This window comes from Rhamphochromis longiceps, linkage group LG3, assembly GCF_057381845.1.
Source record: "Rhamphochromis longiceps isolate RC_006_pf linkage group LG3, R_longiceps_female_GT1.1, whole genome shotgun sequence".
Taxonomy (NCBI): Eukaryota; Metazoa; Chordata; class Actinopteri; order Cichliformes; family Cichlidae; genus Rhamphochromis; species Rhamphochromis longiceps.
Genome location: NC_140559.1, coordinates 37,847,957 through 37,874,468, shown reverse-complemented (window position 1 = coordinate 37,874,468; position 26,512 = coordinate 37,847,957). Strand labels below are relative to the sequence as shown.

At 40.1% G+C, this 26,512-nt stretch overlaps 1 protein-coding gene and 1 long non-coding RNA gene across 2 annotated transcripts in view; both read right to left on the bottom strand.

Moving 5' to 3' along the window:
• Window positions 1–26,512, bottom strand: part of LOC146674486 (Fc receptor-like protein 5) — a gene marked incomplete at its 5' end in the record, with an annotated part of 160,551 nt that overhangs the window by 72,472 nt on the left and 61,567 nt on the right. The gene's annotated exons all lie outside the window — the stretch shown is intronic.
• Window positions 806–1,430, bottom strand: LOC146674488 (uncharacterized). The gene is made up of 3 exons (XR_014909398.1): window positions 1,398–1,430; window positions 952–1,040; window positions 806–831 (listed from the first exon to the last, which is right to left on the bottom strand). It is a non-coding gene; the product is annotated as an uncharacterized LOC146674488 (long non-coding RNA).

The following is a 26,512-nucleotide window of genomic DNA, read 5'->3' as shown; positions in this document are numbered from 1 at the left end:
TGGTTCTTGCACAAGTCTTTTAAGTCACAACTCATCTGCATCTCATATCACTGAACTGCAGGTTTGTTGTGCTGGTGTGGTGACTGGTTCCTGTGGGAAAGTCTGTGAAAGTCAAATGAAGTGACATATAACTTTCATAAACATAAATATCAACACTAAAATCTTCCAAAACAACTTTTCATTTCTGGTTATAGTATTGCATTAACAGTTTAGAGAAACAGCAAATCAATCAAAGTAAAACATAAAATATAGCCACTGTAGTAATTAAACATTTGTATCTAAATCCACTCAAAATAATTAAGAATGCAAGCTAAAGGTTTGCAAACATCATCATAGCTTTCCTGCTCCTGATGTCAGATCTTCTCTGCAGTCCTCTTTTAGAGTAAATCGCTGTCCTCCACACACGTATCTGCCGCTGGAAAACAAGATTGGTGAACCTGATATTATGAAATTATTTATGTTTTTTCTCTGAAAACAGGTGCTGTAAAACCTAAAAAAGTCCCTCATCCTGGCCTCAAGGATTATCCACCACTTGTTAATATCAGATAGGATATTAGTGAATTCTAAACAGATCTGTAGCTCAATTTAGATTAGACGCTGAATTAATCAAAACATAAAACAAGCCATGAAATTTTGCTTCTTCTACTTACAGAAAACTTCTTTATTTAGCATATGGATATGGATAAAACATAACCATATATGGGTCACTTATGACATGGTGTAAATATGTTATTTAGGATCCGTACCTTCCTTTTGTTGCTTTTAACAGCTGATGTGCCTCCAACGCAGACTAACAACACCAGAGACCTGACTTTGAAGAGAGGCCTCCAGCTTAATACACAACATATAAAAAAAGAAAATGGTGTCATTTGTTGCTTGAGTTGCTGAGAGCTGATAAGAAAATGGAGTAGAGGTGTTTAAAAGCAGAGCAAACACATCTGTTTCCTGTACCTGCTGCAGCCCTTGATCCCTGATGTTTGGATCTGTCAGATCAGGACTGCTTTTCATTCTCAGCCTCACTACAGTCCTCTTCTGCACATCTGGAAATGGCAAATGAAATAATAATAATTATTTTCATCTTTAAAAAAAATTCTTCAGTTTTGTATCAAACAGAAATGAAATGTATTGATGGACTTGATAAGAATAAGACTTATATAAGACCAGAAGCTGCTTCTGGCCTGCTATCGCTCCTCAGTGGAGAGTGTACTCTCCTGCTGCCCAGGTGTTTGGGAAGCAGGCGCCACAACTGAGAACAGGAAAGCTACGCAGAGGGTATTAACACTGCCCAAGAAAATCATTGGCTGCCTTCTGCCACCCCTGGAAGCGATGACGATAAAGGCTACTCTGTTCTAATTTCTTTCATTCTATCAAGCTATGTATATTACAACAGATTGTACCTTTCATAGGAAGTCTGATGTCAGTTGGTGGAGTTGTAGTAAGAGGAGTAGCAATGGTATTATCTGTTGTAGTTGTAGTTGTAGCAACAGGAGTAGCAATGGTAGTATCTGTTGTAGTTGTAGCAACAGGAGTAGCAATGGTAGTATCTGTTGGAGTTGTAATAAGAGGAGTAGAAATGGTAGTATCTGTTGTAGTTGTAGCAACAGGAGTAGCAATGGTGGTATCTGTTGGAGTTGTAGTTGTAGCAATAGGAGTAGCAATGGTGGTATCTGTTGGAGTTGTAATAAGAGGAGTAGAAATGGTAGTATCTGTTGGAGTTGTAATAAGAGGAGTAGAAATGGTAGTATCTGTTGTAGTTGTAGCAACAGGAGTAGCAATGGTGGTATCTGTTGGAGTTGTAGTTGTAGCAATAGGAGTAGCAATGGTGGTATCTGTTGGAGTTGTAGTTGTAGCAATAGGAGTAGCAATGGTGGTATCTGTTGTAGTTGTAGTTGTAGCAACAGGAGTAGCAATGGTAGTATCTGTTGGAGTTGGAGTTGTAGCAACAGGAGTAGCGATGGTAGTATCTGTTGGAGTTGTAATAAGAGGAGTAGAAATGGTAGTATCTGTTGGAGTTGTAATAAGAGGAGTAGAAATGGTAGTATCTGTTGTAGTTGTAGCAACAGGAGTAGCAATGGTGGTATCTGTTGGAGTTGTAGTTGTAGCAATAGGAGTAGCAATGGTGGTATCTGTTGGAGTTGTAGTTGTAGCAACAGGAGTAGCAATGGTAGTATCTGTTGGAGTTTGAGTTGTAGCAACAGGAGTAGCAATGGTGGTATCTGTTGGAGTTGTAGTTGTAGCAACAGGAGTAGCAATGGTGGTATCTGTTGGAGTTGTAGTTGTAGCAACAGGAGTAGCAATGGTAGTATCTGTTGGAGTTTGAGTTGTAGCAACAGGAGTAGCAATGGTAGTATCTGTTGGAGTTGTAATAAGAGGAGTAGAAATGGTAGTATCTGTTGGAGTTGTAATAAGAGGAGTAGAAATGGTAGTATCTGTTGTAGTTGTAGCAACAGGAGTAGCAATGGTAGTATCTGTTGGAGTTGTAGTTGTAGCAATAGGAGTAGCAATGGTAGTATCTGTTGGAGTTGGAGTTGTAGCAATAGGAGTAGCAATGGTAGTATCTGTTGGAGTTGTAGTTGTAGCAACAGGAGTAGCAATGGTGGTATGTGTTGGAGTTTTAGTTGTAGCAACAGGAGTAGCAATGGTAGTATTTGTTGGAGTTGGAGTTGTAGCAACAGGAGTAGCAATGGTGGTATCTGTTGGAGTTGGAGTTGTAGCAACAGGAGTAGCAATGGTAGTATTTGTTGGAGTTGTAGTTGTAGCAACAGGAGTAGCAATGGTAGTATTTGTTGTAGTTGTAGTTGTAGCAACAGGAGTAGCAATGGTAATATCCGTTGGAATTGTAGTTGTAGCAACAGGAGTAGCAATGGTGGTATCTGCTGTAGTTGTAGTTGTAGCAATAGGAGTAGCAATGGTGGTATCTGTTGGAGTTGTAGTTGTAGCAACAGGAGTAGCAATGGTAGTATCAATTGTAGTTGTAGTTGTAGCAACAGGAGTAGCAATGGTAGTATCTGTTGGAGTTGTAGTTGTAGCAACAGAAGTAGCAATGGTAGTATCTGTTGGAGTTGTAGTTGTAGCAACAGGAGTAGCAATGGTAGTATCTGTAGGAGTTGTAGTTGTAGCAACAGGAGTAGCAATGGTAGTGTCAATTGTAGTTGTAGTTGTAGCAATAGGAGTAGCAATGGTAGTATCTGTTGTAGTTGTAGTTGTAGCAATAGGAGTAGCAATGGTAGTATCTGTTGGAGTTGTAGTTGTAGCAACAGGAGTAGCAATGGTGGTATCTGTTGGAGTTGTAGTTGTAGCAACAGGAGTAGCAATGGTGGTATCTGTTGGAGTTGTAGTTGTAGCAATAGGAGTAGCAATGGTAGTGTTAATTGTAGTTGTAGTTGTAGCAATAGGAGTAGCAATGGTAGTATCTGTTGGAGTTGTAGTTGTAGCAACAGGACTAGCAATGGTAGTATCTGTTGGAGTTGGAGTTGTAGCAACAGGAGTAGCAATGGTAGTATCTGTTGGAATTGGAGTTGTAGCAATAGGAGTAGCAATGGTGGTATCTGTTGGAGTTTTAGTTGTAGCAACAGGAGTAGCAATGGTAGTGTCAGCTGTAGTTGTAGTTGTAGCAACAGGAGTAGCAATAGTAGTATCTGTTGTGGTTGTAGCTATATTAAAGAAGTTTGGCCAATAAGAGTCTGAAAAACAGGATGACAGATTTAAAGAGAAAATTAGAAAAAAATATAAGTATAAAACTATATTTATATAAAAAAAATAGGTTGTATGATAAAACATGAAAAATGGTCACAGTAATTTCCATTAAAGACATCTTTTAGGCACATGGATGATTTAGTGTTGAGTTATTTAGTTGCTGTCATCATTATTATTGTTATTATTAGTTATTGCAGTACACCCCTGCAGCTATCACCATGTTCTTATTTCTGACAGTCAGTTATACTAGAGAGATATAAATTCATATTTTCTTACCTGTCAGCTGTGTTATCTGCACATTGAAGAAAGAAAAAAGAAAAACTCCTGTAAAAACAAAGGAAATCAACATTCATCCCAAACAATTCAGTTCAATTTTATTTATAAAGCACCAAATCACAAGATCAGTCACCTAAGGGCACTTTATATTGTAAGGTAGAACCTACAATAAAACATAAGCAAACCAAAACATATATACTGTATATATGTACTATTTCTCAACTAGAAATATAAGAAAAGAGTACAAACCAAAGATGAGCAGTTTCATTAATCTTCCCTCCATGATCTGCAATTCAACACCCTGAATAAAATGTTGTTGTTGTTTTTAAAAATCTCCATTTATAAATACATAATGTATAATGTATTTCTCTGAGTGTAGTCTTACCTCTTGGCTTTGTTTCCTCACTATGACAAAATTGTACCAGTGTATCTCCTTCCCCTTCTCCATTAACTTTGTATAATAAATAGTCCATAGCTTGGAGTTGTGTTTTTTGATTGTGCACTGAGCCAAAACATCACGTCTATGAACCGTGGCAAAGTGAGCAAATTCCTAGAGATGAATGTTAGCAGGGCACTTTGTCACGCTTGAAAACACATGTATGTCTGCATGTGTGAGTAAAAGAGACATCTCAGATATTCAGATATATTTGGTTTGCAACTCACCGCAATTTGAATGATCTATGGTCAAGGCATTTGCTTAGTCTAGGTTAAGTTTTCTTAGCATTACAGGATCATTCAAAACTTTGTTTGTTTAAAAACGAATCCGCACCAGGGCCCTGTGCTTCGTACGTCGCTTACTACATCCAAGATCAAATGAAACATCCAAGACCAAATCATCGCGCTAACTCTGAGCTCGCTATTCCGGTTCCCCGAACACACCTGTTGTTGACGATTAGTATAGCTGGATGAAGTAATGTGAGATCACTGGGTGGCCCAACAGGGGCTACGCATCGATAGTAGAAACATTGATCGGCAACCCTTTGATTGGTCGGCGAAAATGTCGAAGGAGCGCGCTCGGTATTTTTCGGCAGCAGAGCAAGAACTCTTGAGTGAGGGATTTCAGGAGTTTCAGAGTTTAATTAAAACGCAAGGGAACACTGCAAAGGCTGCAAAAGCAAGGAGAGAGGGCTGGCAGAAAGTTGCTGACAAATCAAACTCGTAAGTAATTCAATAATAACAATAATAATGGAGTGGATTTATATAGCGCTTTTCAAGGCACCCAAAGCGCTTTACAATGCCACTATTCATTCACTCTCACATTCACACACTGGTGGAGGCAGCTACGGTTGTAGCCACAGCTGCCCTGGGGCAGACTGACAGAAGCCAGGCTGCCATATTGCGCCATCGGCCCCTCTGGCCAACACCAGTAGGCGGTAGGGTAGATTTATCATATCACACCATATTATCCAATATTATATTACATTATATTATATTATAATATGTTATATTATATCCCCTTTCACATTAGAGCCACAACAGGACCCACTAGAACATGGGAACAAGTAAAAGTGAAATATAAGAATATTCTACAGAATGGTAATATTTATCACTTATATTGCTTGTCGTCTCTTGGAAAGAGACCCTGAAATAATCTGTTTGTTTGTTCATAACAGCAACCAAGAAAAGGGCAGAGCAAAAAAAAAGACAGGTGGTGGTCCTGCACCCCCTCGTCAACAAGTTGGTTAAGTGAATAATACCCTCACGGGAAAATCGATATCTCTCTATGAGCACACTGTCGCGCTGAGCTAAAGGATCCTGTCTGTCCCGCAATATGTGCTGAATTCTGAGGACTCTCCTTATCAATCTTGCACCTTCCGCAATGGGTTGCTCGCGTAAACGGACAGGATATGACTGCGACAGACTTCCCAAATCCACCTTCGCTTTTATAGCCGTGGTCTCTCATCTTGATTACACGAAGTAATTTACAATTACTACTCTGAAATATGAATTACATCTGTAATAATCACATACATGTAATAGAATGTTAATAGTACATTTCCCTTTTTTAGGGAATGACCTGTATGTATCTGTGTGAAATCAATAAAAGGATCAAGTGCTGCATTATCTTTGGTTACAGTGATGTTATTTATTTATGGTGAAACAGTGGTGGAATATCGCTGTTGCTTTCGTATGAATGACGCGGACATACCTGCGTGGCCGCGATCTAATCCTGTTTACATAAAGTAAACCTGCTCCCCAGCAGGTTTACGCTTACGGCTCTGTTGCTATGACAGCAAGTCCCGGATGGGCTTCGGGGAACCGAACGATCCAGGATCACTCGAAATCGTCAACAATCTAATCCAGCTAACTCACTTAGCGCGGTACGAAGCACAGGCCCCAGGTCAGCTTCTTGTTTGTTTGCAATTTTCATTAAGAATTTTTTTTATATCATCCTGACCACCATATGTAGTGTATATTTGACAAGAGTAGAAAGAAGTAGAGCAACAATAAAAATATTACATTTATCTTTCCTTCTGGCACAGATTATGGCTTTTTAGTGTTACACTCACAGAGCACTAAGAAGCTAAAGGGAAGAGAGCCACACACAAACAGGTCAAAGATGTTTTAGTGGTTGTAATGGTTTGCTTTTATTGATGGGAGAGGCGTGAGTTTCTCAAAATGGGCTCAATGAGTGCAGCACGGATAAGATCTTGGAAAGGCTACGGCTGCTGTGAATACTCAGAATAAGATCTCTGACTGCAGACTGGATACAGTGGGGCAAAAAAGTATTTAGTCAGCCACCGATTGTGCAAGTTCCCCCACTTAAAATGATGACAGAGGTCAGTAATTTGCACCAGAGGTACACTTCAACTGTGAGAGACAGAATGTGAAAAAAAAAATCCATGAATTCACATGGTAGGATTTGTAAAGAATTTATTCGTAAATCAGGGTGGAAAATAAGTATTTGGTCAATAACAAAAATACAACTCAATACTTTGTAACATAACCTTTGTTGGCAATAACAGAGGTCAAACGTTTACTATAGGTCTTTACCAGGTTTGCACACACAGTAGCTGGTATTTTGGCCCATTCCTCCATGCAGATCTTCTCGAGAGCAGTGATGTTTTGGGGCTGTCGCCGAGCAACACGGACTTTCAACTCCCGCCACAGATTTTCTATGGGGTTGAGGTCTGGAGACTGGCTAGGCCACTCCAGGACTTTCAAATGCTTCTTACGGAGCCACTCCCTTGTTGCCCGGGCGGTGTGTTTTGGATCATTGTCATGTTGGAAGACCCAGCCTCATTTCATCTTCAAAGTTCTCACTGATGGAAGGAGGTTTTGGCTCAAAATCTCACGATACATGGCCCCATTCATTCTGTCCTTAACACGGATCAGTCGTCCTGTCCCCTTGGCAGAAAAACAGCCCCATAGCATGATGTTTCCACCCCCATGCTTCACAGTAGGTATGGTGTTCTTGGGATGCAACTCAGTATTTTTCTTCCTCCAAACACGACGAGTTGAGTTTATACCAAAAAGTTCTACTTTGGTTTCATCTGACCACATGACATTCTCCCAATCCTCTGCTGTATCATCCATGTGCTCTCTGGCAAACTTCAGACGGGCCGGGACATGCACTGGCTTCAGCAGCGGAACACGTCTGGCACTGCAGGATTTGATTCCCTGCCGTTGTAGTGTGTTACTGATGGTGACCTTTGTTACTTTGGTCCCAGCTCTCTGCAGGTCATTCACCAGGTCCCCCCGTGTGGTTCTGGGATCTTTGCCCACCGTTCTCATGATCATTTTGACCCCACGGGATGAGATCTTGCGTGGAGCCCCAGATCGAGGGAGATTATCAGTGGTCTTGTATGTCTTCCATTTTCTGATGATTGCTCCCACAGTTGATTTTTTCACACCAAGCTGATTGCCTATTGTAGATTCACTCTTCCCAGTCTGGTGCAGGTCTACAATACTTTTCCTGGTGTCCTTCGAAAGCTCTTTGGTCTTGGCCATGGCGGAGTTTGGAGTCTGACTGTTTGAGGCTGTGGACAGGTGTCTTTTATACAGATGATGAGTTCAAACAGGTGCCATTCATACAGGTAATGAGTGGGGGACAGAAAAGCTTCTTACAGAAGACGTTACAGGTCTGTGAGAGCCAGAGATTTTCCTTGTTTGAGGTGACCAAATACTTATTTTCCACCCTAATTTACGAATAAATTCTTTACAAATCCTACCATGTGAATTCATGGATTTTTTTTTCACATTCTGTCTCTCACAGTTGAAGTGTACCTCTGGTGCAAATTACTGACCTCTGTCATCATTTTAAGTGGGGGAACTTGCACAATCGGTGGCTGACTAAATACTTTTTTGCCCCACTGTACATCTCGGAAGGGCTAGCCTGGAATAACATCTCTGGGCGCAAATTGGATGACATCTCGGGGAGGCACACTGCCGTGAGTTCTCAGAATCGGCTCCTTGAGCACAAAAAATGACAACATCACAGAACGCAAGTATGGCGAAGCTCGCGGCTCTCCAACAGGAGATTGAGAGACCAGTGTTGGACTGTAGAACTGCTTTGAAATTCATATGAGCTGTTCGCTCTAAAGTAAAAACCACCATCACTTCATGTGGATACGCTTTCAGCGCCAGCTGCGGTCTCAAGGCTGGAGCCGAACAAAAACACCCTGATAACGACTGTGTTTAGTCTGTTCCTTCTCATTCCATGCAAGGCCACCTGGGGTTGGCTGGAAGACTGTTTACTTAGCCTAGCAGGGCGAAGGACACGGTCTCAGCTGAACTCTGGACACGCACACACATACATATACACTGATATGCACACACTCATCCTCCCTCCCTTTCCAAACACTTTCGACGCTTATTCCCTTCCGATGCTGATGGTGGATCAAGGAGACCAGCGCACAGGCTGCAGGCCCGGATGTACTGTCTAAATCGGTTTTCTCTCACCCTTTACCCACCCCTGTTGCTTGTCGTGTGTTTCTTTGGTGTATTAAGAGTTTTTTCATGTGCTTTGTGCAGAGGTGTTTTTTTCTGTTCTCAAACTGATCTCCCTGTTGGAGCTCAGTCTGGGGGGAGTTATTTTTTTCTCCTTATCTTTCCTCATGTGGTGCATTTTCCATTGTTATACCTCTCTGACCTGTCTTCCCCATAAGATAAGATAAGATAGAACTTTATTAATCCCTCGGGTGGGTTCCTCTGGGAAATTCGATTTCCAAAAAAGCACAGCACCGACAGAAGTTACAGAGTTACAGAATATTATATATATATACACACACACACACACACACACACACACACACACACACACACACACACACACACACACACATATATAAATACAGAGACAAATATAAATAAAATATACGAAGGGGATAAATAGAATAAATAGGAATAAAAATAAAAATACAAGTGAATTGCACATTTCAAGTATGGAGTCTATTGCACTGTTGACTATTTACAAAAAGTATTGCACAAAAGGTATTGCACAGTGAGGTGAAGAGGCACTACGGCTTAGTTGTTCCCCCCTCCTTTGTCCTCCTGTTTCCCCTCCCTCTCCCCTCCAGAGAGGAGTTAAACAGTTTGATGGCGTGTGGGACAAAGGAGTTTTTAAGTCTGTTAGTTCTTGTCTTGGGGAGAAGCAACCTGTCACTGAACAGACTCTTCTGGTTGTTAATGGCTGTGTGCAGAGGATGCCCAGCATTGTTCATAATGTCCAGCAGTTTTTTTAGTGTCCTTTTCTCTGCCACTGACACCAGAGTGTCCAGCTTCATGCCGACCACAGAGCCAGCCTTCCTGATCAGTTTCTCCAGCCTGGATGAGTCCTTCTTTGCTGTGCTGCTCCCCCAGCACACCACAGCATAGAAAAGTACTCCAGCAACCACTGACTGGTAAAACATCCTCAGGAGCTTCCTGCAGATGTTAAAAGACCTCAGCCTCCTGAGGAAGTACAGTCGGCTTTGGGCTTTTTTATACAGGTGCTCTGTGTTGCATGACCAGTCCAGTTTATTGTCCACCCACAGCCCGAGGTACTTGTACTTGTTGACCACCTCCACCTCCTCCCCCTCTATCTGAACCGGCAGTGGACCTGCTCTAGACCTCCCGAAGTCCACAACCAGTTCCTTAGTCTTTGAGGTGTTGAGTTGCAGGTGGTTTGTGTGACTCCATGCGACAAAGTTCCTCACCAGACTTCTGTACTCCTCTTCCTGATCATCCCAGATACACCCCATGATGGCTGTGTCATCTGCAAACTTCTGAATGTGGCATAAGTCAGAGTTGTAGCAGAAGTCAGAGGTGTACAGGGTGAAGAGAAGAGGGGACAGCACAGTTCCCTGTGGTGCTCCTGTGCTGCTGACCACAGTGTCAGACGTGATGTCCTTCAGCCTGACGTACTGTGGTCTGTCGGTGAGGTAGTCGGAGATCCAAGCCACCAGGCAGGGGTCCACCTCCATCCTGTTCAGTTTTTCCTGAAGCATACAGGGCCGGATGGTATTAAAGGCACTGGAAAAGTCAAGAAACAGGATCCTGACCGTGCCTTTTCCCCCATCCAGGTGTGAGTGGGCTCTGTGTAGGAGGTACAGGATGGCATCCTCCACTCCGACACCCGCCTTGTATGCAAACTGTAGTGGGTCCTGGGCATGTTGTACCTGTGGTCGGAGGAGGTTGAGGAAGAGCCGCTCTAGAGTCTTCATAAGATGTGACGTCAGTGCCACCGGTCGGAAGTCATTCAGCTCTTTGGGCCGGTTCTTTTTGGGGACCGGGACGATGCAGGATGTCTTCCATAGGGCGGGCACTCTCCCCAGTCGCAGACTGAGGTTGAAGACTCGTTGTAGCGGCTCCCCAAGTTCAGCAGCACACGCCTTTAGCATCCTAGGACACACCTTGTCTGGGCCTGCTGCCTTTCTGGGGCAAAGCTTCCTCAGTTGTCTCCTGACCTGATCCACTGTGACACTGGGAGATGTTTGGGAGGAGGGGAGGGGGGGAGATGTCTTGCTGCTGAGAGAGGGATTGGAGGAGGGGGGTGTCATGGTGTCAGGAAGGGGGGGAAGCGAGGGAGGCAGGAGAGTGGGGATTGGACTCTGTAGTGAAGGTGAGGGTGGGGGGGTTGTGGGCTGGTCAAACCTGTTGAAGAAGTTGTTGAGTTCGTTTGCCTTCTCCACAGTCCCCCCCACTGTGCTTTTCTTGGTGTTGTGGCCTGTGATGGTTTTCACACCATTCCAGACCTCCCTCATATTGTTCCTCTCCAACTTCTGCTCCACCTTCCTCCTGTAGGTGTCCTTTGCTTCCCTCAGGCAGCGTTTCACCTCCCGCTGTGCTGCTTTCATCTCCTCCTTCACTTTGCTCCTGAAAGCCTTCTTCTTCATGTTGAGGACAGCTTTGACTTCCTGTGTCACCCACGGTTTGTTATTAGGGTAACACCGTACCGTCTTAGCAGGGGCGACCGTGTCCACACAAAAGTTGAGGTAGTCTGTAAGACAGTGTGTCGCCCCCTCTATGTCCTCACCATGTGGGCTCAGGAGCACATCCCAGTCTGTGGTGTCATAGCAGTCCCTCAGAGCATCCTCCTTTTCTGGGGTCCATCTCCGGATGGAGCGCGTTGTGACAGGCTGCCTTTGGACGAGGGGTGTGTATTGTGGCTGTAGGTAAACCAGGTTGTGGTCTGACTTCTCTAGTGGGGGGAGGGGGGTGGCTCTGTATGCATCTCTCACATTGGCATACAGTAGGTCAATTGTCCTGTTGCTCCTTGTGGGACAATTCACAAACTGGTGAAAAGCAGCCAGAGTAGAATCCAGTGTGGCATGGTTAAAGTCTCCAGATATAATAATGAAAGCCTCGGGGTTTTGTGTCTGAAGTCTTGCTGTGACTGTGTGTATTTTCTCACAGGCAGCTGTTGCGTCGGCCCTCGGAGGGATGTAAACACACACACAGATCACATGACTGAACTCCCGAGGTAGATAATATGGCCGCAAGCTAACAGCTAGCAGCTCCAGGTCCAGACGGCATACCGAAACTTTAACGGAGACGTGTCCAGGGTTACAGTATCTGTTGTTAACGTAGACAATGAGTCCCCCACCTCTGCTTTTTCCGCTGGCCTGCGTGTCCCTATCGGCTCTCACGGATGTGAAACCGCATAGGTCTCTAGTGCCTATGATTTCCACTTTGCATATCTGGAAAGGCAGTGTAGAATAAGAATAAGGAGGGGATGTTTTTCTCATTATCATTTAATATTTTAATATGGCATTATTAGTTCATCAGAAGTATATAACCAGCTTTGCATTAAACATAAATTGAAGTTTTTGACCTTACATTATCCTTTGCATTACAGTGATTGTTATAACTTTAGTTTGATCTTTCCCTTACAGGTACCAGAATAATAACATGATTTTCCATTGCAGATGTAACCATGATCATTCCATACACATTGCAGTTCGTTGCTTATTCTAGAGTTGTGCTCAAGTTAATTAAAGGTTAAAAGCTACAGCCAGCGCGAGTCTGGCTGATCTATGGAGGGCAAAGGCTTTGAGCTTGGAAGGCCGCACGCGCTTACACAGCACTTATAAGATGTTATTCTTGGTGATTTTGTGCTTAGTCATGTTTTAATATGTTTTAAGTAGAAATAGCTGATCCAGCAATATTCAGTTAATATTATATACTTGATTTAGAGCAATACACACTGATGGTCTTAACAAATGAAAGAGTCCTTGTAGCTGCCATGTTGTGTCTTAGCAGGGTACAGACGGTTCCAGGAGACGGGGGCAGTCAGTGTCTGCCCTCGGGAAGGAGACAATGTTATTCTTTGTGTTAAATAAAATTGTCAACATTGATTGTATTACACCTGTCACTACGCATGAAGGGGCGTTCTAATACCCTGATTTCATAAAACTATGGTGATGTGTTTTTTGAGACGAGATCTGAGACTGTCTGCATACAGTGTCCATCTCCCACGTGTGTGATCATTAAATCATCGTTTGACTCAACCCGGCCGGACCAGTGTTGTTATTGTGGGTTTTTCCTCTGGTGTCCATCCCCAATATTTTGAACCTTAACAAGCACCAATGGTGATAGGTAGGGCTGGGCCATATTATACCGTTCACGGTAATACCGGTATAATGTTAGGCAACGATAGGAAAATGAAATATCGCGATAGAATGGGAGTAAAACGCGCATGCGCAGTGCCTTTGTTTTCATACGCACATGGCCGATTGTTGGTTTGTAAAAATGGTGCAACTTCCGTGATGTGGAACTGGTTTGGTGTTTGTCCGTCAGATACACAACAAAGCACATTTTTTTGCAGAACATGCAAGCGGCCGTTGTTATTGTCGTATTTGTCGGACTAAGATGCTCTTAAATCTGGGAGTAATCTGGGTCCCAAACTCCGTATATTTGACTTCAGGTCAAACAACACTGCAGCATCACTGAGAGTTGAAAACTGTCTAAATTCTTTGATCTTTAATAAAACGATCAGCATTGCTGCTTTACCAGGTGTAACTATAAAGTTTAACTTCCAGGCATCCATGAAAACGAAAGTTATTACATTTAACGGAGTTAGAAGTTAGCAGGAAGCTAGCGGAAGTTAGCTCGCTAGTTTCGCTAGTTACCTAAGCATGATATAGCATGTTCTGACTGAGAGATTTCTGAAAAAATTCAAACGTACAGCTCTGCTATCACTTCCAACATAAATGAAGACAGGAAACTAAACAGCAGTGACGTTTGTAGGGTTACTGAAGTTGGGCTAGCTGGTATATAATGATGTGCTACGTGATCGCTAGCGACACAGCTATGTTAGCATAACATAAACAGTGAAGCTGGAGGACGAACACTAACACTTTTCCACTTATAAAAGTTAACGTGAAGGTTCCTCATGGTTAGAGACAAATGCAATCGCATGGCAGGATGCTGTAAACGGACCAAACTTCAGTCAGGAGAACAACTGAGATAATCCATCCACAATACGAGGTTAGTCATTAATATACTGCAACAACATGGGAATAGCTCAGCTGCCAGAGAATTCAACATTAATGAATCAATGGTACAGAAGTGGAGGAAGCAAGAAGAATGAGTTTAATAAAGTTTGATTTATCTGACTGCTTTGTTTCGCTTCATGTGCCTTATAATCCCGTGTACCTTATGGTCCGAAAAATGCGTACTGCACACTGCAGTTTAATGTTGCAAAGCACCTCTTTTTAACTTCAGTGGATATTATACATGGTTATGCTCAGGATATGTCAGCCCATTTCTACTGGAAATGCCTTTTGGTTAAACTTTCAGCAAGGAATTTGCATTTGCACTGTTACATTTTTATAAAGCTTTAATGTACATAAAAACCAGCTTCTTGTTTACGTGAAAATAAATGGAAGGTTGTCTTTTTGCGCTAGTAATGTTGTGGAGTTGTATTTTGTCTCGCATCAATTATATCGTCAGTTATATCGTTATCGCAAATTTTCAAATATATATCGTGATAAATATTTTTGGCCATATCGCCCTGCTCTAGTGATAGGTATATACAGGTTTTAGAGCAACCTATGCTTCCATTCAGATGACTTCTCTCAGGAAAAACATTGTATATTTCAACAAATAAGGATCTAGTACAGCAGCATGGCTTCATAGTATTGTGCTGAACTGGTCTGCCGATATTTCACACCCTTCCCCATCAAATTCAAAAAAAAAATTTGACTGGTGGTTTTTTCTCATTTTAAACATTCAATATTTTTTCTGTGTTTATGCAATTTGCAAACCATTTCACATGGGTTGGACTTGTATATGGGTTAGTAAAAGGGACATTTCTGTATATTTGGTTTGCAGCTCACCACAGCACTGCACAATCAGGACATTTGCTTACTGCGTGCTTTCTGTGGCAGGTCTATTCAAAACCGTGTGCTTGTTTTGAAAAGGCCAGGCAAGCAGCTTGTCACATGTACCTCCCCTACCACTGCATATCCCTGTTTTCTTGATACATAAAAAAAGAGCAGATTCATTTAATGTTCATTAAATAAATGTGTATATTACTTTAATTTATTCATACATTGTATGTAAAAAGAGTAAAAGTAAAACTGAAGAAGTTATATTAACCCTCTCGAGGCAGGTGTTGCTTATTTGCAACAGTTAAAAACTAACAACCTGATTACCCCACATACATATTTTATGAGTTTTTTTTATTCAGAAGTACCACTGCAGGACTTGGTTGTGCATTAGCAACAAAAAGTTTAATTTGAGCCTGAGAGGGTTAATCAGAATCACATTAAATTCAAGGACATCAACATGACAATAGCCATTTGAGCAGCAAAGTCCAGCCAAAGGTGTGTCCTTCCATGAAGCACATACTTCAATTTATATGGCTAGTGACTGTGGTTATTGCTCTGAGGTAGTATTAGTTTTCATTCAAGGTTTGTTGTACTGTATGCATAAAGAAATAGAAACAAAGATGTGTAACCATAGCTGATTTCTTAAGTAGTGAAACTTATCTCATGATTGTCCTGTCTCGTGCTTTGAAGGAAACAAAACACTTTTAATTATTTAAATTATTAATTATTTAAATCAGTCTTTTTCTTTCTCTTGTAATTTCATTCTGGCCAAGTGAAACAGAGTTCACATAAATAACAAAAATGTTTGCAAAAAAAGACAAATCTATTTATTTATTTATGTATTTATTTATTTATTTATTTACAGGGAACCTGATTGGCTGTGCATGACAAGTCACCTGGAGATAAGTTATCTGAAGTTTTAGAGCTGGGTCACACCCAAAACACTCCCTTGTCAGTCATACATCTATAAATGCCTACGTGCACCACACATTTATGCATAGCCCATCCGTACCCTTTTATTCTGGTGCAGTGGCGGAGCGGGGGGGTGGCTTACTGGGCTTAAGCCCGGGTTGTTTTGTCAGAAGCCCAGGTTGTTTTTTGGAGTGTAATTTTTTCTTAGTTAGATGCCTGGCTGACAACTGTATAAAACAAAAACTGCACACAATATTCGAAGCACATAGTGCACACTGTGGGAATTTACGACTGTGCGTAAATCTCCCTAATATTGGTATGATCAGAGCTCAGGCACTAGGCGGGGCAGCTGCTGCCTAGGAGTGCGCTGTTAGAGAAACGGAGCCAGGCAGACAGAGGAGAACTGAAGTTTGACCAGGTACCAAAGCAAATCATTCGTACCGTACAAATAATGTAAACATGACGGTGCATCACGAAAGATTGATATCAAACTGATCACTTGACCAATATTACGTTACTTGCTCTTCAAGTGAATCAACAAATGGCGAAATGAAAAGCCGAGAAAATCAAAGAGACATCAACCAAAACACCAGGAAAAGAATCGTGGACCTCCATAAGTGTGGCTCAATTCTGAATACAATTTGATGCCATTTGCAATTAAGAAATACAGATAGTTTCTCTCTTTACTCTTAAAGTTAACAAATATGTTTGTTATATTTATCAATCTGAAAAAATAAACATTTAGTCTGATTTGATGTTACAATTAAAAAAGTGTTTGTGTTTTGATCTGAAGAGTACATAAATATCTGGCTTCAACTGTATATTTGATGATTGTCAGCACAAAGACGGAGAGAGAGGAACAGAGAGGGAGAGAAAGGGAGAGAAGAAAGGAGAGGGAGATGGAGAATGAGGACAGAACAGAGATGAACAAGAGCAGGTGAGACACACATGTTAGTCACATGGTTGTTTACCAAAAGTATCACCGTATCATAGGTACTCATGTATCTCGTACCTAGTGTTTCTTTTTACGTTTGTTATTTTTCAAATTGTATATTTATTAAGTTATGCAGGCTTGTTGCACAACAAGGCTAAATAATTATATAAACTTTTCTCAATCTAAATATTGTACTTTGGTAGAATTAAAAAATAAGTGTAGTGCAGGTCTATGATGATATTTAGTGCTACTATCATCTAGTTCTGATTCTGGTTCTGTCTTGGTTAAGTCCTCAGTAGTCCTGATTTTGAACTCTTGTAGTCCTGTTTTAATTCCAGATCAGTTCTTGGTCTGGTTGAATTGGGGTTTAGTCCCTGTGTCTTGATACAGCCCTGACTTTGTTCTGCCTTGCTGCTTAATTAAAAACCTAGTTTAAGGTGTCCTGCATATGTGATATATATTTTTTTTCATATATGAAGTCATTCTTTTTTGAACAAAACTCAAAACAGAGCCAATTAATCTTTCAGTCATTTCTACCCCCCCCCCCCCCCCCCCCCCCTCCCACAAAAAAAAAAATCCCACATGCATACTACCCTTTAGGGCTAAGCCCCGGGTGTTTCAAATGTCTGGCTCCGCCTCTGCTCTGGTGCCTTCTCACATTTGTTTCAGGGTCTGCCAGGCCTGGGAGCTGCCACCAACCACTACCAACCACCTATCGCGGGTTATTTTTAGAACATAACTCCCGCGATAAAGGAGGGACCACTGTACACACAAAAGCGTGGCCAGTGTTTATCTTCTTCCATTTTCTTCCATTATTCTGTCAGCACAGAAGGACACGCTAGAACTTCACTCATTTTCAGAGAGGCCTGTTAATATCTGCACTTCACTATTAATGAATGGTACAATATTCTGGAAGTAAAAGGAACATCTCTTATAAAGTCCAAGATTTAGCATGACCAAAAGTTTTCTTCGTCTTGAATGCATAATTGACCTGTGAAACAAGAGTACTGTATAAGTTTAATGATTACAATATTGCTCTATAAATTGCATCCCTTCTATAGCATCCACAAACATAAAATGTCCCAAACAGGCATTTAAATCAAGTGTCTTTTTTGCAGTTCTCACTCCTGGACACTACATTTAGTGAGTGAGCATAGTAAACAATACACCTGCAAACCAAGAGCAAATTTACACCACAGCAGAATTGTTAGTGCTAGCATTAAGGTGAAAGGGCTGCTTGTTCTCACAAAGCTACGGTCTAAAGTCTAAAGATAACTATAGTTTAATGCTATCTTGTCTTGTTGTATATCATAAATGACTCTGTATACAATCACAGTCATATCATACAATAAAGATTAAGCACTTGTCAAATTTCTAATGATGTTACGTGAGTAGTAAATGATCCCCAGGTGCTGCCTGCATGTGTCCTTGTCCCAGTATGCAGTAAAAAGCTTCCAGACCATTGCTGTAAACTGCATGACAAGTTATCTCAAGCTATCTCCTGAGATGTTCTCAAAACTGTTTACAGCCTGTGCTGAAGGAAGCAGAAATGATACTGAAAAAGCTTCTGACAAAAGTAGTTTTGGTTATTGTTTACTTAATAAATACTAAAAAAACATAAGATATTTAAAAGCAATTAATAAGTTATTGTAAAGGGTAAAGGGTAAAATTGCAAAGTTTAGATGAACCAGTTGAAAGAGCTTTGGCTTGTTCACTCTGGCTACAGAGGCTTTTTCGTACATTTTTTTCTCACTTCCAGGGTGAAATAAACGGGAAAATGGTTAAACATCCAAGGACAAGAGCACGTGTCAGATAAAAGTATTTCTATGTAACTGTAATGCTACTGAACTCGTGATTTACTATTCTCTATGAAGGAGTCAAATGCTTGAGGTGTCAGCTTTGTGTGGATAATCAAAAACGGTCTAAAATCAATCATGACAGAAAAGAACATTATTTATTAAAGTTGAGTTAAAATCTGTTGCGGAGATTTGTATAATAGTTTTAAAATATAATTTAAAATGAAGTGAAATGAAAAAAAAGTTTAAAAATTGTCATTAAATAGTTTCATGTGATATTATTTACAATATTATTTATATTACAATGTGTACATAATCACTGATATTTCTCACAACATCCATTTAATTTATAGACCACTATGTGAATATAGAGATGTTTACATATTTCTTCTTGCTCTTTTTATACTCAATGTTTTATACTGGTTATGATTTATATCACAGTGACAATGTGATGCTGATCTTCATCTTTGATTTCATCCTAATTACATGCAGTTTTAGGAAGTACAACCATCTACTAAAAACTGTTACAAATCAACCTGTAGCAAATCCCATTTTCATTCATCAAAATCAAATCATTTTTAAAAAAAATGTCCACAGTTCTAAACGACTGAAAGACAAATATCAAAGGTCAGAACTGTGATCAGGTCATGCTTATTATTGATGATAAATCACGTCAACCTTCATGATGCAGAGACTTAATTCCAGCTTTGCTTGTTATAAGGGTTAACTGCATTTGTATTAACATGAACCCTTGGATAGTCTAAACCATGTTGAAGTGGCCGTGGCTGCTGCTGCCGCCATGGTGGTTGTAGTTCCAGTTGCTGTAGTTCATCTTCTTTTTCTCCATCAGAAAATTTCAGGATTAAGCAACACAGGAGTCCATCGAGAAAGACGTTAAAATTTGTGAAATAATAAACATTTACAAAAATTGTATTATAGTCAGCTCCTGGCTGCCCAGAGGTGGGCCTACTGTAGACTAGGTACCTAAGAACAAAACTGGGGAAGTAGACAGCAAAGAACGTGACCATTGAGATAACTGTGATGCCTATCTTTACTATTTTTCCACCTGTGGCAGCAAAGCTTAAAATAGCTGTTGAAACAATGGCCACAGCCAATCCACAAATGAGGATTTCTAGTAGGTAATCTGCCTCAATGGTGTAGAGCACAGAACTGTAGTGTAAAACACAAATCAGTAAAGAAACCACAGAGAAAACACAGCGTAGTGTGGCTCCCAGGTGTGGGCGATACAGGTATAGGAGTGATATGAGGGCAGTCAGGAGATGTATCATCACTAAATACCGTCTTGAAAACATCCACAGGTATTCGGTGTACACACATGGGTTTCCAGAACAGGTAGCTGCAGCCAGGTGACTTCCGAAGGTCATTGCTCCGATGACATTTAGAACATCGATGAAAATCAGAACGAAAAGAGAGATGTGGGTGTTCTGAGCACCTCTGAGGTTCATGTGCTCACATGAAAAGGACATGATGAAGCTATTTTTAAGGAGGCTTAGGGCACCTCGTTGGAACCAGAAGGCACCGATGTAGGTAACCAGGCCCAGCAGAGAGGTGGACAGGAGAATTCCTGCAGCCAAGTTAGTGTTTACCACAACACCCCAATTTTTTGTGCCAATTGCCAATTTTGGGCCATAGGGCGATTTGCTGATCACATCTGTGATGTTCTCCATGACGTGGTGATCTTAACCAGCTTTGTGAACCTGCTGGAAGAGAGAGAAGACCAATATCTGTATTAGTATTTTGCCCTGCAAATTACATTACTATACATTATATATTTTCATGTATAATTGTTGTAAAATTTATAGTGTAATGAGAAACATGTTGCTGCCTGTTCACATAAAGGGCACAGGGGCTTAAAATGTGCTAACTGACTGAAGTCTTTCTTGCTTCTCTTAAGCTGTCACGGTTCTGGGTCAGTTTGACCCAGTATTTTGAGATGTTATGTTTTGATTTATTTTTGAATGATGGATTGTTCTTTATGCTTCTCTGGTGCTTTTTTGGGGTTTTATGATGAATCTGCATTTCAAGTTACTTTGGTGTGTTGGATTGTTTTCTTATTCTCTTAGTGCTTGTGATGATGATGATGATGATGATGATGATGATGTTCTATGTTCCAGCTTATTCTGGTTTATTTTTAGTTCTGCCCATGTTAAGTCCGTGTTTCTTAGTCTGCATCTTTGTGTCTTATTTCCTGTTTTATTGTGAAAGTCTACGTCTTATGTTAGTGTGTGCAGCTTTGCTCCCCCTGTCTCGTTAGTCCAGTTTCTCCCAGCTGTGTCTCCCTCCTGTTGCCCATTCCCTGATTACCATCCTGTGTATATTAGCCCTGTGTTTTCCTGTGCTCAGTGTCATGTCGTACCCTCAGAATTATGCCTGTGTGTTCAGTTCGCAGTGTCATTGCTCCGTTCATGTTTTCGTTTATCACCAGCAATAAAGCTAAGGTTCTCAGTTTCAATTCAGTCTCGGAGTCTCGCATTTGGATCCTCCTCTCCATCCGCATGCACACGGAGCCCTGACATAAGCTCTCATTGTGAAGGCAGACATTTGAAAATTAAAGGCTGGAATTGACACTTTTCTACAATAATCAACAGGAAGAAATATATACCCTCTGCTCAACAAACAGGAAAAACAACAACAACAAAAAACATTTAAAACATTTTGTTCTGTCAGAGAATCAGAGAACATGTAAAAATCATGTAAAAATCATTTAGTCTTTTAATTTTTACATATACAACATGAGAATTTGAGAGTAAAAAGACATAATTTAATCTTACTTTATTTACGAAGTGATCTCCTGTCTCTGGGGTAAAATTCACCAACTGACAAACACTGCCACACTGATATGGATGTAATTATGTCGTAAAAACAATTAGTCAAGCACATGTCTTATCGGGGTGTGTTCTTCTATTGCTTATAAACCATTTACAGCATGTGAAACAGACTGCTGCAAAAGTATTCACAATATGTTTTTGTCAAAACATGCCACGTAATTCAAAATAAAAAGGATTTTTGCTGTTAAGAAAAAAGTCATGAAAAAGATTATTGGACATCTTTAGTGCATAGACTGAGGTGTTTTCATAGATATAATTCCATGTGAAGCAACCCCCCTCCAGTAACAGAAAATATAATGATGTTTATAATTTATACTAAACATTTTATAAAACATTAAAAGCTTTATTAGAATGTTTTAGTAACATCAAAACCTGGATAGTAATTTTTTAGAACTTTTATTTTTATTAAGAACAAAACTGAAGACATTCCTTGGCTTCCTATGTGTTTTAGGATTGATTTCAAGATATTATTGCATGTTTTTAAATCCCTTAATGGGTTGAACACCTGTCCAGATCACAAAGGGCATCAATGCGCTTTATGCAGTATGTTGCTTCAATGTCACTGGTCTGCTGACCAGCTCCTCCATATTCTAGAGACCGAACATAATAACAAGGGGTCAACCTTTCTCTGCCATAGAAACTGTGGAATGAGGTAAAAAGTACAACTTAAAACATATTTTGGTCTTTCTTTTTCAACCTGAAAGCTTGGGTATTTGTGTGTGTGTGTGTGTGTGTGTGTGTGTGTGTGTGTGTGTGTGTGTGTGTGTGTGTGTGTGTGTGTGTGTGTGTGTGTGTGTGTGTGTGTGTGTGGTATTAGGATTGGATTGGAAAGGATTCAGAGAAATCTCTGTGCGCAATGGACAAGACTAAAACCCAGTATTGGATGCGTAGGATCTTTGGGCCCTCAGGCGGCACTGGATTAAAAACAGGAAAAATTCTATCATGGAAATCATTTCATGGATTCAGGAAGACTTTTCAAAAACAGTTAACTGTCATTGTAAACATGGCTTACTGTACCATTCACAACTGAAGCTTATATGTTTTGAAACTGTGTTTGTAACATGTAACTTAAGTGCACAGATTCATAATTTGTATTAGTTTTTACACATTAAAATCTGTTGTGGAGATTTGGATGATGTTTTACAAAAAAGAGAAAATGTGTTTGTAATGTGTCTCCAGGCTGTCTGTTTTCTTCCCTCTCATTTTACTTGCCATTTCCCTGGGTACGAAGACTGCAGCCTGTTGCCCATTTGTGAATCTAAAGCTAACTGGAGGAAGGAGGCTTTGAATGGACCAACCAGGAATAAGGAGAGGCTCATAAAAGGAAACTCGCCTGTGGTTAGAGGCGGCTTTCTCGTCCACTCGCTAAGGATCGTTTGGCACATGTGTTGAGCTGCCCTGCAGCATTCAATTTGTTTGTGAGAGGTTTGTGGTGGTAGTAAGAGGGCTGGGTAACTCTGGGGGAACCTGTACATTTTCACACATGTTTTCTGTTAAAAAACACTAGGTAGTAGGTTGGTGCCACCCATGTAATGTTTTGAGCTTATTTTGTGAGATGAGGATTAGGATCGTCTTTCTTTGCTGTTTCCCTCTTAGAGTAAAGCTCAGCTAGGTTCTGGTTTTGTCTCTTTGGCACAACCTAGCGCTCCCTTTCTCCCCCACATTGTTGTATAAGCTGTTGTTATGTGTGGTTGGGGTTTACTTTTGTTGTTTGTTTGTTTTTGTTTTTTTGAGAAGTTGATCTGTCAAAACCAGGCATAACAGTGTAAAAAAAAAAAAAAGAAACAACTTTAATTAAAAAGGATATTTTTTTATTACAGTGTTTGTGTAGTTGCTGTAATTTGTCACATAATCACATTTATAGTGCATTCTGTGTGTACTTATTCTTCTGTGTTATACATTGGCTTTAAAATCACAGTAGAGGTACAATAATCATCTTAATCTCTGATTTAAAATTCCTTTCATCCAATTTTAAATTAAATTAATAGAACATAAAGTACAGCCATCTGAATAATAGTGCTATCAACCTTTAACTAGGCCCTCACCCATCTAGTCATTTTTTTAAGTGATTGTAGTGTCCACAGTTGCAAATACTTGGGAAAAAAATACTACATGTAGCTGATTTCAGAGATATGATCGAGTCAAACTTCATAGCACAGAGACTTAATTCCAGTTTTGCCTGTTATATGCAGTAATTGCATTTGTATTAACATGAACCCTTGGATAAATTAAGCCCTGTTGTTGCTGCTGCTGCCATTGCTGTGGTGGTGGTTGTTGCTGCCATGGTTGTGGTGGTTGTGGTGATTGTTGCTGCGATTGTTGTAGTGGTGGTTGTTGCTGCCATGGTCGTGGTGGTTGTGGTAATTGTTGCTGTGATTGTTGTGGCAGTTGCTGCAGCCCTTGTTCTTGTAGCTCCCATTGTTGTGGTTGTTGTTCTTCTTCTGCTGCAGACATCTTCAAAATTGAATAGCACAAGAGTCCATCGAGAAAGACTTGAAAGTTTGTGAAATAATACACATTTACATAAATTACAAAATAGTCTTCTATTGGCAGCCCAGAGATGGTCCGACTATAGATCAGGTAATCAAGAACAAAAACCGGAAGGTAGACAACTAAGAAGGTGCACAATGCAACAGTTACAATTCGTAGCTTGTCTTTTTTCCTCCCTGTGAGTTTAGATTTTGCAGTTATAGCCAAAGCCAGTCCGCAGGTGAGAACTTCTTGCATGTATAGTACTTCAATGGTGTAGAGCATAGAACTATAGTATAAAACACAAATCAATAAAGACACCACAGAGAAAACACAACGTAGTTTGGAACCCAGGTGTGGGTGGCAGAGGTAAAGGATTGAAATGAGGGCAGTCAGGAGATGTATCATCACTAAATACCGTCTTGAAAACATCCACAGGTTTTCGGTGTACAAACATGTGTTTCCAGGACAGGTAGCTGCAACCAGGTGACTTCCTAAGGTCATTGCTCCGATGACATTTAGAACATCGATGAAAATCAGAGCAAAAAGAGAGACATGGGTGTTCTGAACACCTTTGAGGTTCCCATGGTCACACGAGAAGGACGTGATGAAGCTTCTCTTAAAAAGACTGAGTGCACCTCTTTGGTCCCAGAAGGCACCAATATAGGTAGCCAGGCCCAGCAGAGAGGTGGACAGGAGAATTCCTCCAGCCAAGTTGGTGTTTACCACAACACCCCAGTTTTTTGTGCTGAATTCCATTTTTGGGCCATAGGGCGATTTGCTCATCACATGTGTGATGTTCTCCATGATGTGGTGGTCTTAACCAGCTTTGTGAACCTGCTGGAGGAGAGAGAAAAACAACATATTTTCAATTAAATATTTTGCTGTTCTGACCTTATTTGTTTCAAAGAAGACACTGTTTACAGTGCGATAAGTCATATATGTTTTTTAAATCAGAACTGTGCAGTAGCTCTTTGCAAGACTTTCCTATGGCTTATTTTTGTGAAAAGGTAACCGAACGTTGAAGTATAATAAAATTGAATGAATACACAGGCAAACACAGCTTTATTTCAAGCCAAATTCAAATTTTTAATGAATTCACATGTATTATGTAGAACACAAGCAGAAAAAAAAGAGATTTGCTTTAAAGGTTATAACCTATGTTGTAGCTGTGTGACTTTTACTCAACTGAAAAAAACTGAAAAATGTGTGGAGCATAGGGAACAGAATCACTCGGAAATAAGTTTAGACTCCAATTTCTCAAGATGTGATACTGTGAAGCATCACAGTCGTCATCATCAACTTAAAATAAAATGCTCTGCAACAGTCCAACACTTCACCACAGTATTGCAAATTAACTACTGTAGTATTTTCATGGAACATAGTCAGTAACAAGACTGTTTTGAAAATGTAAGTGATACAAAGTACAGATATTTGCCTTAAAATACAGAGAGTAAAAGTTAAATGTTGTCAGAAAAATAAAAATTCAACCATAACTCAAGACCAGATTTAACTATGCAATTTTTTTGGTTTCAATCTAAATGTTTAGATTTTTTGCCAGGAAATGAAGATTTAATAGAATTTCCTAGAAACCCACATTTGTTCATATTTAAAAAATAATCAGTTAGAGTAGAGCAGTCCTAAAGTGCTGATCACCTCAGAAACAAATATTAAATACATAGAGAACAACAAAGTTTTACACGATGGTTGTGCAGTGCAGACAGGTTTGCTTCCCTTTAAGCTTTTCTTTAAATACATAAACTTTGAACATGTTTTTAAAAAATAAACATGTAAAAAAATAGACACTGAACCCCTTTTCAGAAAGAATACAATACTACAAAACTATTAGTATCAGTTAGATCATATATAACAAGACTTCGGGGGTGAAATGAAAAAATATCTAATCTTACCTGACAGACAGTCTATGCTGATGAGTTGTGCCCAGGAGAAAACTACTAACTGCTGTGAGTTGCATATTTATAGTAGTAAAGTATGTTGTAAAACTCATTATTCAAGCCCATGTCTCGTTATCTTTACTTTTATTATCGGAAACACTCAAAACAGGATTCTTTGCCCTCATAAACTTGACACAATCATGTAGAGAGAAATGCAACTGAAGCATGAAACCAAAGGTTTAGTTGTTCAAATAATCAGGAACATTAAGGGAAATGTGTTTTGTATAATCTAAAAGTATACAAATCAAGTCAATTTAATGTGATTACATTAAAAGGCAGCTTTTGGGAGCATGAATATTCTGATGAGTGCATGGCAGAGCCCACCCTGGTATTTTCTGCTATTGAGGATGAGTCGGATAAAATAGAGATTAAAATTGTGATGTGGATGATTTAAATTTATGGGGGGAAAGGGGGGAATATCTGTGAATGTTTTACCCTTTAAAACCTGAACCATGAAATAACTGCCAGAAAACTTTTTTGATTATGGAGTGTCTGTTGAACATTCAGACAAAATATATAAAAAATATATCAAATTTTAATCTGCATCTGAGTTTTAATTTGTATCACATTTGCTACATTAGCCACATTTTCCCAATGTAGTCATTAAACATGTGCCATGCAATTTATATCATTTTTGAGGTCACACTGATCATGTAGAAGTGTCAAAAACTCACGGAAACACACATATCAAGTATGATACGCTTGGCTTTAAAGGGTTAAGAGAAAAAAACTGGAGAAACATTTTATGGAATGCTGACCTGTTAATGCTGTAGGGTCAAACCACCAGAGTACTTCAACACTTTATTTTTCCTCTATCAAACAAAAAAAAGTATTTAGTAACTAGTTTTTGTTGTTGGGTTTTCTTTGTACT